Raw genomic sequence first — 16,016 nt, 5'->3', positions numbered from 1 at the left:
TGTTTTTTTGCTCTCCTTTCCCGATTATGTACACCCTACTATGGTGTACGGTTTTATGTACTCTCACTTATTGCTGCTGGAGAAGGTAAACCTCATAAGCCCCTTATTCATCGAAGAGTCCGAGACCCTTAGAGAAAGCCCTAGGAGATTCCCTTATGGGGCATCTGATCTTCTTGTGATAATGTGCCTCAAACCGGACCAAATAGACTGTCAGTCTCTTGGAGTTGAGTAAGAAGAAAATGTAGAACAATCGTACCATCTTTTGACTATATAGATATACCTTGTTTGGGAACAGCAAAGGCCGGGCGGAAGGGGTGAAGGTTTTGCATGGTTTTGTAGGTCTCATCTTGCATATCCTGAAGATAAGGATTTTAAGTTGTCATAAAAATCAACCACAACTTCATTCAAAGGTAACAAATACTTCATCATGATCCAGTGTTCGTCTTTGTAAAGAAAGCTCTTCTGCTCTGCTCGCCGGGTCTGCGGAAATAAGCAATTGGCTTTATTGGAACGTAGTTCACATTGGCATAACAGCTGCCATTCCTCATGGAGCCATGGACCAAGAGATCCGTCTTCTAATGAAACAAAATGAATCCTTGTGGGTCCCATTGACTTACAATTGGTATATCCGGTCTTCGTTATTTCTACATACATTACCACTACATTAAAAGGGAGTGGAAACCTGATGTAATGGAGGGTGGCAGAAACCAAATTGCCTGCTACGTGTCTCTGCTCAACTTGGCTCCTACATTAGTTTTGCTACATCTACCCCAAAATAGGGTGACATTTCCTATAATCTGCCGTCCTTGTATTATACGGGGTTATCTAGGACTTTGATAGATCAGGGGGCTTCTTACACTCGGTGATCCACTGTTTGCAGCTCACATGGCACCCAAAAGTGAACAGTGTATGGAGTCAGGACACCACATAGTGGCCATTCTCAGGTACTACAGCTCAGCTCCCACTGAAGTAAATAAGAGCAGAGATGCAGAACCTGATAACAGTCTCTACACAGTGTACAGAGCTCAGGTCTTCCACCTCCGTATACTGTGTACACCCAGCTGCCGGGGGAGCTGCTGCGGACCTCCACCCATCCAAAAGATAAGTCATCAATATCTAAGTCTTGGACAACCCCTTTAACATATGGAGAGTGTAAGATAACATATATAATGTGTTTGAAAAATTAATGTTTATGATATAATTTCCCAATGTCATCACCTCAAATTTTGTGATCCAATGGTCACTGACCTGACACAGCGACATGATCTTTCCAAGATAGTCATCTGGTGAGATAATTGTGCCCAAAATAATAGGTTCAAGATATTCCTTTACTACAGATTTGTCAGAAAATTCAGATGGATTTACAATAGTAATCTCCGATTCTCCATATTCCTAAAGAAATAATGTGGAAAATTAGATGGGATCATACAATTGGAGGTGATCTGCAGAACCCGGCAGTGACCAGTGACCAGCGTGCTGGAGCGGTGTGGATCCGCGCCGAACACCATCTGACCACCGCTGCACACAGCAGATTGTTGGTGATGCCAGTTGTTGGGACTTCCACTGATCTGACATTGATGACCAGTGCTGGAATTAGGTCATTAATGTTACAGTAGCAGAAAACCACTTCAACTGCAAATACTGAACAAAAAATGTCAACATCTCAAAATCAAAGTCCAATTTTACTGATTTTGTTTCCCCCAGAAATAATGAAACACCCTGATAGTTAGTTTTGGGGTATGGCACAACAAATCAGAGTGGCCCACAATACAGCGCAGAGTGGTTACATATAAGGCATTACTGCTTCATGGAAGCCATAGACAGAAAGTACCTTAATCAGCTTTGGAGAGGACAGCACAGCCTTGTATGGGACTGTAGAGGACGTCATTATGACAGATGCATTGTATTCCTGCTCCAGTCTTTGGTTAAACACCTCCATATGTAAAAGCCCCAGGAAGCCCAACCTGTGCAGGACATGAACATTAGTTATAATTTATAGAGAGGCAAGTATACCGAAAGTGTTAATAAAATGAGCAACTACTTAGTGCTCGATAGGTATCCACCACTCTAATAGAAATTGCTCTGGAAAGTACCAGTAACGCGGTGTCCATCATAATAGAGAAACACCACGCTATTTGCACTGCCTACTATACACAAGGCAGGTCGTAGACTGAACTACAAACCAGTTCAAGACCAGATCATTTCTGATCATCACCAGGCATTTTTTTTTTTTTCCGTACATGGGATTTTAAGATCTCTAAAAATGTCTCTGGTTCAGTCATCCAAATAACGTTTGCCTCCATTTTGTCAGTATTGAATTCCCCTGTAACTGGGGCTTATATGCCAGGCACAGTTACAGGGAAATTCAGTAATAACAAAACATGACAAAATTCAACTTCCTGAAAACTGCTGAATCAATCTGGGGCTAACCTAGCAACACATGCTGCCAGCAACCGGTACTCACATGATCACCGCCATTGCTTCCTAAACTATACGCACAGCACTTGTTTAGGAAACAATCAGGAAGGCAGAGGTGGTAATAAACCATTTCTGACTTCTCTATGGGAAGTCCAGCAGGCTCATGTGTACATGTACATGTGTATTGATGAGGATATGAGGATTCAGATCTACACAATACTGTACCGGTGACAATCCTGGCTATGGAAATGCAGGATAATATGTCACAAACATATCTGGATAAGCTGGAGGTTTGGGCCGAGAAGGGACAAATGTGAATTAACAATGAAAAATACATTTTCACTAGTCAGACTCCATATGGAACATGGTGCACAGATTTGGCCACCAGTGTGCAAGAAAGGCAAAGCCGAGGTCTAGCAAGTTCAAGGTGGGAGATTAAAGCAAAGATGGAATAGGTGGACTGCAATACAAGGAAAGAGTAATACAATTAATTAGTTAAAATTATTAGTTATTATGATTAAATTATTAGTTAAAAAAAAATGCTAAGGAGTGACATACTGTAATATATTCAGTACCGTATCTATAACAAAAGGGCCAAGACCAGGATTCTTTACTGTAAGAGCGTGAGACTGTGCAACTCTCTGCTGAATTCACTAGGGGACTAGATACCATTCGTGAGTGTATTATACAAGTGGTTAACACATTACCAAGATGAATTGTTGACCCAGTGGTTTGCTCTGCCAAAAATTGGACTTTACCTTGTAATGTGTTTTTGCTTTCCTCTTGATCATTGTTACAAAAGAATTTTCTGAGCTGAAGACGTTTTTTTTCAGCCTTATACACTATATCAATAATTAAACTTGCACAAATGGCCCCTTTTCAGAAATTAAAGTTATTGAAATGTCTATCTAATGCTCAATTAATCGGTCCGTAGGTGATAACTGTGCCCTTATGATCACTGTAGGACACATTAATGCCCGCACGGTATATTTTCATCATAAGTATAGGAAATGACTGAAATAAAATATATAGTGATATAAAATAATTCAGATAATGGCAGTAGAAGACGCACCTCCAGCCAGCACCCAGAGCTGCACTGCTGTCCCGACTAACAGACACTTGAATCGTTCAAGGTCAGCTTTTCCAGCGCACTCTTCATATTGCTGTATTCGGATTGGTCAACTGGAAACATTCCTGGAACAGAAAGTTAAAAGAAACCATTAGGGTATGTTCACACAATATTCTGAAGTGGATTCTGCTCCAAAAACCACATTTAGGGTATGTTCACACTGAGTTTTTTGACTGCTTCAGAAAACGAAGGGGCCGATTCATCCAGCAGTTTACGTCCGTTTTCTAGTGTAAAATTGCTTAAAATTTTGTGGGTTTTTTTTTTTGCCCGTCTGGGAACACTTTGCCAAGTTTTTGAACGGTGGTCACAACTCAATTGGGAGTGGCTATGGCCACTCAATAAATGCACATAAAAAAATCCACATTAAAATACTGTGTGTGAACTTACCCCAAGGGTGTGCGCACATGGCGTCTTTTTCAAGTGGATTCCTTCCAGGCTGCTTTTTCAGCCTGGAATCTGCCAGATAAAGCGCCCCATAATATGAACATAATGCACAGCAATGTCAAAGCAACATTGCTGTGCACATCTTCTGTCTTATGTCTTTTAACCACTTTAGGATTCGGAAACTGAAGTGGTTAAAATAAGGAACAGGTTCATTCTTTGAGTGTCTTCCGCTAGGAAGCCGCCTGCTCTCTATAGTTACCAGCGTAAAGTGAAAGCCGCTGCAAAGCCGCCGGAGAAGACACCTCAGGAAAACGACCGTTGCGGTCTTCCTCAAGCGGCCTTGTCTGGGAAATCTCAGTGGCGGTACCGAAATCTAAGAGACGCCGTGTGCACATATCTTAAAATGGTTTTCCAAAAACTCAGGAAGCAGCAAGGAATGTGTTCAATTCAAAATCCCTATTCTCACCTCTTTGTTCCCCCCATGGCTCCATCACTATTGCTCCGGTAGTCCGCACTGGTCTCCGCTTACTTCCTGCAGGCTTTCTGTACATCATTCATGTGACTAATGTACTGACTAGTGTTGAGCGAGTATGTTCTGTCCGAGTATGCTCGGGCCGAGCTCCGAGTATTTACAGCTGCTCGGTGATATGGTTGAATCGTTTGACAGTTTTATTACATGTGAGGAATGTGTAAGAAATAGACATTCCTCTCATGTAATAAAACTGTCAAACAGTTGCAAATCATGCACACGGGAGCGATTCAACCATATCACCGAGCAGCTGTAACTACTCGGAGCTCGGCCCGAGCATACTCAGCGAAAGGGTTAATAGAACATACTCGCTCAACACTAGTATTGACCTCAGCAGTGAAGCCGACATCTCCAGCACATGACCTTTAAGGCACCCGATTATCTTAGAGAGTAACCCTCTTTTAATTGTTATTTCATAAATCAAGAGGATACATGAAATTAAACAACTTTGTAATATATCTTATCAAAGACATTTTCTTCATTCTCTGCCAAAATTTATCATTCGCTATGAAATTCTGAGGTAAAATCTGTATTCAGTGAAGACACTTTCCCATTACTGAGATAGGAGATGGCAGCTGCTACTGATACAATTCTATGTTGGCAGGAAGAGGGAGGAGCTTGAGACAGCTCCTCCCCCTTATCAGTAGCAGCTGCCATCTCCTATCTCAGTAATGGGAAAGTCTGTCTTCACTGAATACAAATTTTTACCTCAGAATTGAGACTTGATGATGACTGATCAATTTTAGTAAATAAAGAAGCAAATTTCTTTGATAAGATATATTCCAAAGTTTCCTATTTTCACGTAAACTATTGATTTATGAAATAAAAATTAAAATGACGGATACACTTTAAGTGTCCACATGAATGATATACTGGATTTGGTCACTGCCAAAAGTGAGCAGGGACCGTGAGAGCCGCGATTCTGAAAGGGCAGAGTTTGAGAAGGTCTTTTCTTTTATTTTTTTATTCCATATGTAATCATTCCTAGATTCCCATCTCTCTGCTATATATTTTTTACAAATCGCAGAAAACCCATTTGATGTTAATTGTTTGGGCTTTTCTCATGCGTCGAGCATCACTCACGAGGAAAACAAGCTTCAAAGAACAAATGAGAGGAGACAGTCCATGCATTATGTGTCACGGTGGCGTGTCATTACCAACCCCCTTGCTGCAGCGCTCCCTAAATTCCCCACAATGTAGAAAAACCTTGTCCACACGTCACGGCTCTGAGCTGACTAGTCCTGGAGGATCGGGAGGTTCCTTCCTTACATCTCTCCTCAATTATCTCGGCTTCTGTAAAATAGGCCGAGTCTAATGGGACGAAAAATGCTGGTGCAGAATAAAGGTTCTCTGGCATTTATCTACTCTGTGATCACCGTTCCTAATCCAATCATGGAGGCGTTCCTGGCTGTTACAAGGAATTAGTAGGATTACTAAAGTGTGACAGGCGAGGGTACAGCGCCTGTGTCTGTCATGGATTCTCAATAGAGGTGGCTGGGAATGGTCGCTCTCCACTGAAATGATCGGGGGGTGCACATACTTCCCACAAGAAAGCACTTGAATTGTCAAGGTCAATCTATTCTATAGCTGTAACTTTAGCCTTAAAGGAATTGATACAGTGGGGTACATCTGGTGCCCGGGGGGCAGTGTTTGGTATACTCTGTGTCCCTCTGAAGAAGCTAAAAAAGTGAACCGCGTGTTTAGGAGAGTGGCAGGCACATAATGGGTAAGGATCTCCTCATTACTGGTACTCAGGCGCAAAATACGTAGAATTTACACTACACTAGGGATGAGCGAACCCCGTGGATGTTCGGTTTCGACCAAACTTCGGTTCGGGTACCAGAACTTGAACCCAAACCCCATAGAAGTCAATGGAGGCACAAACTTTGATGCTGTAAAATGGTCGTAGTAAGGGCTAGGAGGTCTCTCACTCTTAAAACGGACTTGTCAGTGTTCGGAGTTCAGCATTGGACACTAGGTGTCTGGTATGAACCCCAAACTTTACAGCTCGGGTTCGCTCATCTCTACACAACACTCGTTATACTGTTGTACTGATACATTACACGTCTAGTCCCTGTGATTGACTATATATTCATTGTTGAGGACGCTCTTGCAGATGTGTCTAATCTCTGATGTCACGCCATCTGGAGGCTGAATCTTGAACTAAGTGCTCTTGTAATACAGGTTTTAATATTACGCTAATAAAATATATACTGTATACTGTACAATAGCTTTCCGACCCCGTTACACAGTTTTTGAGCACTTGAGCTGAAGTTGTTAAAGCTCAATTGGTGTTTTGCATAGTCTGAGGGGGCTATAGGTGTAATTCTGCCTAGATTTTGACTTCGATGCGTGTTGCAGTTACATTGTCATAATACTCTGTTCCATGTACAATATTATGTAGAACAGAGTTTTGATTCTAAATGGACTGTAGATAAAACAGTATGTCCTGGAACAGTACCAATACACATGCTCTGTAACTTGCCATCCACTCTTTTGGAGTGGACGATTCCTCTTTATCAGCATTCTGTCAGCACTATAGGTCCTGGGACATCCCTTCTCTCATTACTCAGCACGTATTGCTTCTGCCATTGCTTAATGAGATGCCTGCAATTAACTGAAAGGCTGCATCTCTGTTATGCCTGCATATACAGTTTGACAGGCAGGAGCAAAGAGACAAAGGCCAAGCCCCTCTTCCGGTAATCCATATAGGGGGATTTCTGCTGCTAGAGACAAATTACACTTAGACAGAAGGGAGACCCTACCGGCCGACACTTTTAGGTTATCTAACCCCTGAAAAGTAACTCCAACTTAATTGAACTTTATAAAGGGATTTTGCACATTATCTATCGAATGAGATCAAGTACAGGGACCATTTAATTTGTATTAGGGTTCAACTCACCTGCAAACACCATGGGTTTCGCAGGCTTAAAGCCAGGCAGAGCCACTGGCTGCTTCAGTAAATGCAGAGTGTCTCCTATTTGTGCTTCCTGTGCGTCCTTCATCCCAGCGATTAGATAACCTACTTGCCCAGCATATCTTAGAAACAATGAGAGTAATATATATTCACAATTAGTGCAGATTCATCAAATTCCACATTGAATATCAGGTACAAATCAGCCATAAAAGAAGGTAGCAACGGCTCTGAGACCCAGCACTGCATGAGTTCACTACAGCTATATACAGCTGGCACTAGAGGGCGCTCACTGGAGACAGACTTCTACTGCTGCGGGTGGGTCCAATACTAGCTGTACATAATCACATGTCAACAGCTCCCCCTGGTGGTGGCTGCATGCAGCAAAAATAGTATTTCATCTAGTTACATTCATTTAAGTCAGAAATGCTGTGACATTAGTCAGCACTGAATTTTGGATGTAAAACTATTTTGGATCTATCAACATATATGTTATAACTTCCCAGAGCCTAAATACCACATCAGAGAGCTCTGCTAATCGCACTGTAACAAGCTGAGAACCATCATACGGCCACAACAGATTTGTATTGAATGGCAATAAAAACACAAAATTGTATTTTAATTTGCAGAACTTTCCATAACACAATATTGGCATTTTATTTGCTTTAATAACAGATTCCCCTTTCAGCTCTGCAGTCTCCTGGGCACCAAACACACATGTATATTCATAGAAAGCAGCACCGACAGGAGCATCACTACTGGACGCAGGATTAGAGCGCCATCTAGTGGCACTATAAAAATATTCCTAGTGTGCTAAAATGTCGCTCTATTATATCCAGCACAGGGTCGTACACAATTTTAAATGATTTGGATATCGGAAAAAATTACTTTAAAAAAATGATGGAAAAACCCTTTTAAAAAGACACAGAAAGCAATAAGGAAAAAGCACAAACAGAAGAAGTGGTGCTGAGATGGGCCGGCTGCAGTTTATGCAGATCCTTGGGTGACAAAGTGCATGTGGGATAATCTTCACTTTTACAATTGTTTTTTATCCTTGCCTTCTAAAAGCTATAAAACTTTTTTTCCAGTAGATTCGTTGTATCTGGGCTTTTTTTCCAGTAGATTCGTTGTATCTGGGCTTTTTTTCCAGTAGATTCGTTGTATCTGGGCTTTTTTTTCAGTAGATTCGTTGTATCTGGGCTTTTTTCCCAGTAGATTCGTTGTATCTGGGCTTTTTTTTCCCAGTAGATTCGTTGTATCTGGGCTTTTTTTCCAGTAGATTCGTTGTATCTGGGCTTTTTTTCCCAGTAGATTCGTTGTATCTGGGCTTTTTTTCCAGTAGATTCGTTGTATCTGGGCTTTTTTTTCCAGTAGATTCGTTGTATCTGGGCTTTTTTTCCCAGTAGATTCGTTGTATCTGGGCTTTTTTCCCAGTAGATTCGTTGTATCTGGGCTTTTTTTCCAGTAGATTCGTTGTATCTGGGCTTTTTTCCAGTAGATTCGTTGTATCTGGGCTTTTTTCCAGTAGATTCGTTGTATCTGGGCTTTTTTTCAGTAGATTCGTTGTATCTGGGCTTTTTTTCAGTAGATTCGTTGTATCTGGGCTTTTTTCCCAGTAGATTCGTTGTATCTGGGCTTTTTTTCCAGTAGATTCGTTGTATCTGGGCTTTTTTTCCAGTAGATTCGTTGTATCTGGGCTTTTTTTCCAGTAGATTCGTTGTATCTGGGCTTTTTTTCCAGTAGATTCGTTGTATCTGGGCTTTTTTCCAGTAGATTCGTTGTATCTGGGCTTTTTTCCCAGTAGATTCGTTGTATCTGGGCTTTTTTCCCAGTAGATTCGTTGTATCTGGGCTTTTTCCCAGTAGATTCGTTGTATCTGGGCTTTTTTCAGTAGATTCGTTGTATCTGGGCTTTTTTCCCAGTAGATTTTGTATCTGGGCTTTTTTTCCAGTAGATTCGTTGTATCTGGGCTTTTTTTCCAGTAGATTCGTTGTATCTGGGCTTTTTTTCCAGTAGATTCGTTGTATCTGGGCTTTTTTTCCCAGTAGATTCGTTGTATCTGGGCTTTTTTTCCAGTAGATTCGTTGTATCTGGGCTTTTTTTCCAGTAGATTCGTTGTATCTGGGCTTTTTTTCCCAGTAGATTCGTTGTATCTGGGCTTTTTTCCCAGTAGATTCGTTGTATCTGGGCTTTTTTTCCAGTAGATTCGTTGTATCTGGGCTTTTTTTCCAGTAGATTCGTTGTATCTGGGCTTTTTTTTCCAGTAGATTCGTTGTATCTGGGCTTTTTTTCCCAGTAGATTCGTTGTATCTGGGCTTTTTCCCAGTAGATTCGTTGTATCTGGGCTTTTTCCCAGTAGATTCGTTGTATCTGGGCTTTTTTCCCAGTAGATTCGTTGTATCTGGGCTTTTTTCCCAGTAGATTCGTTGTATCTGGGCTTTTTTTCCAGTAGATTCGTTGTATCTGGGCTTTTTTCCCAGTAGATTCGTTGTATCTGGGCTTTTTTTCCCAGTAGATTCGTTGTATCTGGGCTTTTTTTCCAGTAGATTCGTTGTATCTGGGCTTTTTTTCCAGTAGATTCGTTGTATCTGGGCTTTTTTTGCAGTTAGAGCTGTAGTTTTTATAAATATTTTCTGATCTTTTTATTACTTTTCTTGGTGAGGCAAAGTGAACAAAATAAACTCCAGAGATTCTGCCGCTTCATCTTTTTTTTTCTTTTTCATTCCATCATCCTCTCGATAGGATTTCTAGAAGATATTTTTTTTAGTTTTAACACGAACAGATGTGGTGAAGCCAAAAATGATGTAACGGGAGAATTTAACTTTGCAGGCTCAGGTCACCGAAAACATCCAATCGCTTTACCGCTACAGTGTAGAGTAAAATGACCAATCTCATATTAATCCCAGTTATGGGACGGGCTTCATAGTTGTACAATCATGGAAGACATGGAGGCCTTCAGTAGGATCCTTGGCTGTCAAGACAATGCCATTGCCACATAACACTCATATGATTGATGACATGACATGGCTTTATAACTGATGGGGGGCCGTACCCCTTCAAGCCCCACTGATTCTCAGAAAGAGGGGGATGCAGTCTTTGCCTACACAGCGGCACTCTAAGGCTGTGTGCCCACGATGCAGAAATGCTCCGGTTTTTTTCCTGAACGTTTCTGTATCTCCCTGGCATGCGGATTTTACATGCGTTTTTTTCAGCCAGGGACAAGCGTTTGTCACGCGTTTTGCACATGTGATTTCGCATGCGGGTTGTCAAGCGCTTTCCAGGCGATTTTAGCATTACTTGGAAAAGTGCTTGACAACTTGGTCACACTATATAAATCCATGCAACCGGCAATTAGCAGGATCCCCCAACAATTTCTTAAGCAATGAGAAAATGCAGTCCCTAATGATGTCCTCTGACAATAAGCGGATCACGGACAGCAGATGCATTGGGTTCTGCATTTCTTGGAGAATGGGATGGGGCAGCTTCTGTCTTCTCAGTGATACAATCAGGAAGGAGATGCAGCGTGAGACAATCCCTGTCTACATCTTTGATCTGATCATCAATACAGAGGGCTGATTGGTGAAGACAGAGGGAAAGGCTAATAAAATGATTAAAAAACAACTTAGTTTTTCGGCTGGCACTTCCTCTGGGGTCAGTATGCCAACCTCATTGACTTCATAGCACTTGCCAGAGTGGGCAGACACGATTTTATTGCCTTTACACACGTCACCTCCACACAGGGCGATGCTGCTACGACGCCTCTGTAGTGATCAAACGTTGAGTCAAACAGCAGGGCTTTAAGAGGGCTGCCCTTTTCAATCTTGGGACTAAAACACAAGAATAAGACATCCTGTTAAAGGGGATAAAGGTAAGTAAACAGCGTTCAGTCCGGGGTGATGAATTCCAAAAGACAAAGTTTATTCCGCCATCACATAACGTTTCGACCTGTTATAGGTCTTTATCAAGTATATACAAAGACATACAGGGATACTGATCCCCTTTAAGGAAAATCAGTGGCCAGAACCCTTTAAATTCCCCTTAAATGGTCCAAAACTGAAACTGTGGGAACAATATAATCCACTTAGGGTTCAGCAAACTTACAGTCAAGGGTTTGATAAAATTATCTACACCCTTGTGTCTCCAGAAAGCATGGCGTACGTTCACGTGCTGAAAATGCCGACCAGTGCTGGAGTGAGCGGAGGTCCGCAGCTTGTGACACTCCTGCTGTAGTGAAACTACAGGTCCCAGCAGGCTGACGGTCTCTCATCAAGTTATGCTGGGAGCCGCAGTTTCACAAATAGTGCTAGAGGATCCATGTCAGAAATATGAGGCTGCCACTAGGGTTTCTCCCACAAATATGTAATCGGACGTGGAGCAGATCTGCACGTGGATGAGCCATATTCTCTATCTGTGAACATACTACTCCTTCACTCAGATTCTAAGTGGTTCTGCAGCGCATCTGTGCAGAGCAAGCTGTCAATCAAAATCCGGGCCGGGTTTACAGCCGTCGCCCCTGATATAGCGAGCGGTGCTGTGATCCAAGACTGTAGCCGCTCCGTGCACAACGATGAGTGAAGGCCGGCGGCTGCAGGGAGGAAAGAAGTTAATTTTCTCCCGGTACCTACACTATCAATAAGGCGGCCGGGCAGCATTGTAACAATATTTATCTGCAGATTAACCCTATACCTGCAGGTACATAGCATTTTCCAAGGTGACAGGTTCCCTTTAATAAAGAGAAGATGGATAGAGCCGCATTAGTCCGTACTCACGGTGGAAGCCTCCTGACAACTTCTTGAAGAACACTTTCCACGTTTGTTCCAAGCTTCCCCGACATCTAATAGAAATAAACAGAGAAATGAATTTCTTAATACAGTTTAGAACTCGGCTACAACGAATCAGAAGAAATGAAACCTGTTTGAAGCTGAGAAGCAATCAAGCCCCTCCGTAAGCCACACAGAACATGGCTACTTATGTCATCTGCAGGTGATTAAAGGAATCTGTCATGTTGAAATGGTATAAGATCTGTAGGGGGTGTTGTAGAGCAGAGAAGTTGATCAGACTGATAGACATATCTGTGGGAAGAGAGTCAGCAAAACTGGCATTTTATGCAGTGAAAAGTCCTGCCGTATGTACACTAGTCCAGTGGGCGGTCCTACTAAGTGATTGACAGTTCCTTGTATGACCATGCAGGCAAAGATAGCTGTCAATCACTAGTAGGACCGCCCACTGGACTCATCTGTACAAACAGCAGGATTCCACTGAATAAATTGATACAGGAAAAATATCTATCTTTGTACCGTATTAGCCAGTAGATAGAAGAGTATTTAGATTTGAGAGTCCTCAGTGGTTGATACCATCTTTTCCGTTAGCCATTAAAAGGAAACAAATTGCAAACTTTCCAGACTACTCAGGTCTCAGGTCTGCCTGATGAAGAAGCCGGAGTAGTCTGGAAAGCTTGCAATTTGTTACCATCTTTTCAGTTAGCCATTAAAGGTATCAACCACTGAGGACTCTCAAATCTAATGAATAAATTACAATTTATACTGAATCTTCTCCCACAAACCTATATATCGTTCTGCTCAGTTTCTCATAGATAAAACCTGTACATCTGAATGGGGCTTTAATGTTGTTATTATAATCATGTAACCGCAGATCACAAAATCTTTCATATGATCATTTTTTTAACACCTAAAACCCCAATGGGTCGTTCTTAGACCTGTGTGGCTTACCAAGCCCAATTTCTAAAAGTTGCAAGAGTGCTGTAAAATAGGAAGCTGCACATTTTTGCGCAAAAATGATGCGTCACAAAAGTTTTTTGCTTTTTTTTAACACAAATTGATGTAAATTCCTCACTACATTGCCCCTTTTCCAGCCACATTTTGTAGAAAAAAATAAAAAGACAAGGTACAGACAGCGGAGTTAAATTTGCCTACAGGAATGATTTTGATCTGGAGCGCATCGTACCCGGATACAGTCACTAGCGGGAACGTCAAACATCTTCTCAATTTGTTTCTCCACCTTTTCCGGATCTGCATTCTTCAAGTCTATCTAAAAGCAAAGTATAAATACTAATTATTTATCAAAGCTGGACAACATCTAGAAACCATATAATAAAACTGGCTTAAAATATAGTGTGAACAAGAGTTTAGGGAGAGATGTACAACTGGCACTGGCCTATAAAAGGGATTGTGTAATCGTACAAAACTAGCAAAAATGTAAAGCGCCTGGAAAACAAGGAACGTGCAATTTACCTCTTAGTAAAATCCTATGCTTTCTCAAGAACAGAGGAATTTTAATTTCATTTTTTTTTTAATCAAACCATTTTTATTGAAAAACTCCAACTACAAATATTCCATCTTTCAAATAACATACACGACATAGTAATTCCATAGTAAAAATATGAACAAAGTATCTGAACTTCAATTCCCATAACCCACCCTAAACCCAAATCCCAACACTCCAGAGAGAACCATTTTCAGAGCAGTTCTAGAATAACGGACTATAGCATTCGTAGAAGGGGGAAGAAGATAAAAAAGTGACTAACAAAGGGGTAGCAGCGTTTTAATGTTATCATTTACTGCTTGATGCCTGAGCCGGGGAGTGCACGCTTGAAAACTGTTGCAGGCTGCTGTAATCACAGGACACACGCAAACAGCATGGCATTTCCTATCAGCAGGGAGGAAGTAAAGGGCGACAGCAATGAAAGTCTCCTCCTACTCCGCTCCATATTGAAATGAATAGTGTGCATCCTACAAATGAGATGCATACAGCAAACAATTGATTTTCCATACATAGGTTTTGAGTTGACCACTGGATATACACATGTGTATCACTAATTACCAGAACTGGAAATCGAAAAAAAAGACGAGCAAGTTTGGGGTGAATCCTGCCTTCATTACTGCACAGCCGCTCAGAGGGATCGGTGCTAGGAACAGCAGGAGTGCCGGCGATGTTCACAGATTTACCTGCTGCGGGACTGAAGGAGTCTGATCGCGCTCGGCTCGAAGCTTTTTACCTTGTTTCCGACAGGAATAATTGAAAGCTGTGCTTCAAAGGCCAGGAAGAAGTTTGCCACCATCTATTAGAAAATCAACAAACTTAGGATAGAAACAATATGAACATATACCCTGCTATAAGTAAGTAAAAAGCAATAGGAAATATATATAATATAGGGTACTTAGTAAACATGTTGTTTGATTAAAAAAAAAAAAAAGCCATCCCACCAGCACCAAGGTGTACCCAGTCAGTTATGTGAAGTATATAATAAAATACACTTTAGTACAATATTAGTATCTTGTCCCTTTAAATGTGCAGCTACTTTTGTCACCATGGTAACTGCATTCATACTCAGCCAATAGGATTGCTCGGTTTGAATTTGAAGAAGAAAAAAAAAGTTCTATATGGTCAGTTTGTTCCATCTCATCTGAGTGTGAAGACAGACACCTGCGATCAGCGAGATTATAGGTATAAGACGTGATATAATATAACGGACGGAGCCACATCCCATCACACGCACTCAGCGACCACAACTGACAGGAATCAGCACATTTATCAGAGGAGAAGTCATTATTCCCCAACACATGATAAGTGACAACTTCTAGATCTGCTGGGAACCCAACTAATCCCTGCTAGACCCTCCCCGGCCACCGCTCCATTCATTCTCTATGCAGGAGAAAGCTGAGTACAGCGCCCCCCATAGAGAATGAACGGACCGGCGGTTGAACATTTGCACTTCGCTCACTTCTATCTATAAGTGCTGTTCTGCTGATTGGGTCATAGCGGCCAAACCCACCGATCTAAGAGTCATCACCTATCCAGAGATCAGTGAGAACTTGTTCCAACTAGACATCCCCTTTAATTGAAGAGATCACATATCTAACAGCCAATCCTATTCATTCCCAATCTTCCCTGTGCCCAGTAATGCCCCTGGGTATATCGCCAATATGAGCCAATCACCAAACCCTCCGCTGACTGTTCCCCATGTTTTATAGATTTTGGATACGTTTCTACAAGAGAAGATCTCAGCGGCCACCATGGGGATGGGTTACTCTGCCAGCGATGGAGCAGGTAGTATCCACCAGCCGGTGATATCTCACCTTCCTCCATATTCTGCTGTTACATGCGTTTCTTCAGCTTTTCCCCTTCCCAACAGAACCAATTGATGTTTTTTTTCTGTTTTTTCCTTCGCTTTTTCCAAGGGCTATAACTTTTTAATGTCTGTCCACATAGTGTGAGGTCTTGTTATTTTGCAGGATGAGCGGTACTTATAAATCCCACCATTCATTTACCACATAGTACTAGAAAACGGGGAAAAAAGTCCAAGTGCAGTAAAAGTGCGAGGAAAAAAAAGCCTGACCCTGTTTTTCTGGGAAGGGTTTTAACGGCGTACATAGTGTGGTGAAAATGACCTGGTAATAGGATCCTACTCCTCAGTGTGATTACAGCAACACCAAACTTCTCCAAGAGTTTTGGCAAAAGAAAAAAAACTTTTTTTTATGGTGTCACCATTTTTTCTGAGACCCGTAACATTTTCAGTTTTCGGGTTGATGGAGCTGTGTGGGGGATTATTTTTTGAAGGGCAAGAGGACTTTATTGATAACATTTTGGGACACATATGACATGGTCATCGCTTCTTACAGGGT

General features: G+C 41.7%; 1 pseudogene; it reads right to left on the bottom strand.

The window, feature by feature from the left end:
* Window positions 1–342: 342 nt before the first annotated feature.
* Window positions 343–14,452, bottom strand: LOC141219318 (translation factor GUF1, mitochondrial-like; annotated as a pseudogene).
* Window positions 14,453–16,016: the final 1,564 nt, after the last annotated feature.

Source organism: Phyllobates terribilis, unplaced genomic scaffold (genome assembly GCF_046119375.1).
Source record: "Phyllobates terribilis strain yellow unplaced genomic scaffold, ASM4611937v1 Scaffold_263__1_contigs__length_2631358, whole genome shotgun sequence".
Lineage (NCBI taxonomy): Eukaryota > Metazoa > Chordata > Amphibia > Anura > Dendrobatidae > Phyllobates > Phyllobates terribilis.
Note: the sequence above shows the minus strand (reverse complement) of the source record. Positions and strands in the feature narration are given on the sequence as shown.